This window comes from Arachis duranensis, chromosome 3 (assembly GCF_000817695.3).
Source record: "Arachis duranensis cultivar V14167 chromosome 3, aradu.V14167.gnm2.J7QH, whole genome shotgun sequence".
NCBI classification, from domain to species: domain Eukaryota; kingdom Viridiplantae; phylum Streptophyta; class Magnoliopsida; order Fabales; family Fabaceae; genus Arachis; species Arachis duranensis.
This window is the reverse complement of record NC_029774.3, coordinates 58,064,243-58,067,416: the sequence shown is the minus strand read 5'-3', so window position 1 is coordinate 58,067,416 and position 3,174 is coordinate 58,064,243. Positions and strand designations below refer to the sequence as shown.

At 42.0% G+C, this 3,174-nt stretch overlaps 1 non-coding gene across 1 annotated transcript; it reads right to left on the bottom strand.

The window, feature by feature from the left end:
* Window positions 1–1,204: 1,204 nt before the first annotated feature.
* LOC127746040 (small nucleolar RNA R71) lies at window positions 1,205–1,308 on the bottom strand. The gene has a single exon (XR_008007661.1). It is a non-coding gene; the product is annotated as a small nucleolar RNA R71 (small nucleolar RNA).
* Between the last annotated feature and the right edge of the window lie 1,866 nt (window positions 1,309–3,174).

Genomic DNA, 3,174 nt, shown 5'->3' with positions numbered 1-3,174 from the left:
ATGACACTTTACACGTTTCTCATTGTATCTTCTACGGCATGAGTCTCTAAACCCCATGGTTGGGGGTGAAGAGCTCTGCTGTGTCTTAATGGATTAATGCAATTACTACTATTTTTCATTCAATCATGCTTACTTCCATACTAAGATATCACTTGTTCCTAAACCTGATGAATGAGATGATCCGTGACACTCATCATCATTCTCACCTATGAACGTGTGCCTGACAACCACCTCCTTTCTACCTTAGATTGAGTAGATATCTCTTGGATTCCTTAATCAGAATCTTCGTGGTATAAGCTAGAATTGATGGCGGCATTCAAGAGAATCCAGAAGGTCTAAACCTTGTCTGTGGTATTCTGAGTAGGATTCAAGGATTGAATGACTGTGACAAGTTTCAAACTCCTGAGGGCTGGGCGTTAGTGACAGACGCAAAAGAATCACTAGATTCTATTCCAACCCGATTGAGAACCGACAGACGATTAGCCGTGCTGTGACAGAGCGCGTTGAACATTTTCACTGAGAGGATGGGAGGTAGCCATTGACAACGGTGAAACCCTACATACAGCTTGCCATGGAAGGAGTCTTGTGTGCCTGAAGAAGAAGACAGTAGGAAAGCAGAGATTCAGAAGATAGAGCATCTCCAAAACCTCAACCTGTTCTCCATTACTGCAAAACAAGTACTTATTTCATGTTCTTTTACTTTTTACGATCAATCCTGATAATTATTGATATCCTGACTAAGAGTTACAAGATAACCATAGCTTGCTTCAAGCCGACAATCTCCGTGGGATCGACCCATACTCACGTAAGGTATTACTTGGATGACCCAGTGCACTTGCTGGTTAGTTGTGCGGAATTGCAAAAGTGTGATTACAATTTCGTGCACCACATCTCAATTCCTACCATTGAAGCAAACAATTTTGAGCTAAAACCTCAATTAGTTGCTCTAATGCAACAGAACTGCAAGTTTCATGGACTTCCATCAGAAGATCCCTTCCAGTTCTTAACTGAGTTCTTGCAGATCTGTGAGACTGTTAAGACTAATGGAGTAGATCCTGAAGTCTACAAGCTCATACTTTTCCCGTTTGCTGTAAGAGACAGAGCTAGAGCGTGGTTGGACTCTCAACCTAAAGATAGCCTGGACTCCTGGGATAAGCTGGTCACGGCCTTCTTGGCTAAATTCTTTCCTCCTCAAAAGCTGAGCAAGCTTAGAGTGGATGTTCAGACCTTCAAACAAAAAGATGGTGAATCCCTCTATGAAGCTTGGGAGAGATACAAGCAGATGACCAAAAGATGTCCTTCTGACATATTTTCAGAATGGACCATGTTAGATATATTCTATTATGGTATATCTAAGTTCTCTAAGATGTCATTGGACCATTCTGCAGGTGGATCCATTCACCTAAAGAAAACGCCTACAGAGGCTCAAGAACTTATTGACATGGTTGCAAATAACCAGTTCATTTACACTTCTGAGAGGAATTCCGTGAATAATGGGACGCCTCAAAGGAAGGGAGTTCTTGAAATTGATGCTCTGAATGCCATATTAGCTCAGAATAAAATGTTGACTCAGCAAGTCAACATGATTTCTCAAAGTCTAAATGGATGGAAAAATGCATCCAACAGTACTAAAGAGGCATCTTCTGAAGAAGAAGCTTATGATCTAGAGAACCCTGCAATAGCAGAGGTAAATTATACGGGTGAACCTTATGGAAACACCTATAATTCATCATGGAGAATTCATCCAAATTTCTCATGGAAGGATCAACAAAAGCCTCAATAAGGCTTTAATAATGGTGGAAGAAATAGGCTTAGCAATATCAAGCCTTATCCATCATCTTCTCAGCAACAGACAGAGAATTATGAACAGAGTACCTCTAACTTAGCAAATTTAGTCTCTGATCTGTCTAAGGCCACTTTAAAGTTTAATGAGTGAAACAAGGTCCTCCATCGGAAATCTGGAGGCACAAGTGGGCCAGCTGAGTAAAAAAATCACTGAAACTCCTCCTAGTACTCTCCCAAGCAAAACTGAAGAGAATCCAAAAAGAGAGTGCAAGGCCATTGATATAATCAACATGGCCGAACCTAGAGAGGAAGGAGAGGACATGAATCCCAATAAGGAATACCTCATGGGACATCACTCAAGTAAGAAGGAGTTCCCTATTGAGGACCCAAGGGAATCTGAGGCTCATATAGAGACCATAGAGATCCCATTAAACCTCCTTCTACCATTCATGAGCTCTGAAGACTATTCTCCCTCTGAAGAGGATGAAGATGTAACTAGAGAGCAAGTTGTTCAATATCTAGGAGCTGTCATGAAGCTGAATGCCAAGTTATTTGGTAATGAGACTTGGGAAGGTGAACCTCCCTTACTCATCAGTGAACTAGATACATGGGTTCAGCAAACTGGTAGACAAATTGTGATCCATATTCTCTTCAAGTTGTTTGTCTTTGTATGAAATCATTATTATGGCACTGGTTGAATTCACAACTCCGTTCAACTAACCAGCAAGTGTACTGGGTCGTCCAAGTAATAAACCTTACGTGAGTAAGGGTCGATCCCACAGAGATTGTTGGTATGAAGCAAGCTATGGTCACCTTACAAATCTCAGTCAGGCAGATTAAAATGGTTTATGGGTTTTCGAATTTTAAAGAAGAAATAATAAAAGGGATAGAACACTTATGCAGATTCATTGGTGGGAATTTCAGATAAGTGAATGGAGATGCTGTATGGCTCAAGGACGCCTGCTCTCCTACTGCTTCTACTCAATCCTTCTTACTCCTTTCCATGGCAAGCTTTGTGTAGGGGTTCACCATCAACTGTGGTTACTTTCATTCCTCACGGGGAAATAACCTGTGCGGCTGTCACTCGCACAGCTAACCAGTCTGGAGGCATCACCCATGGCTGATGGCTACATCCCATCCTCGCAGTGAAAACTAATGCTCACGCACTCTGTCACAGTACGGCTAATCACCGGTTGGTTCCCGCTCCTACTGGAATAGAATCCCTTGATTCTTTTGCGTCTGTCACTAACGCCCAGCAGGTTGCAAGTTTGAAGCACGTCACAGTCATTCATTACCGGAATCCTACTCGGAATACCACAGACAAGGTCAGACTTTCCGGATCCTCATAAATGCCGCCAACTATCTAACTTATACCACGAAGATTCTGTT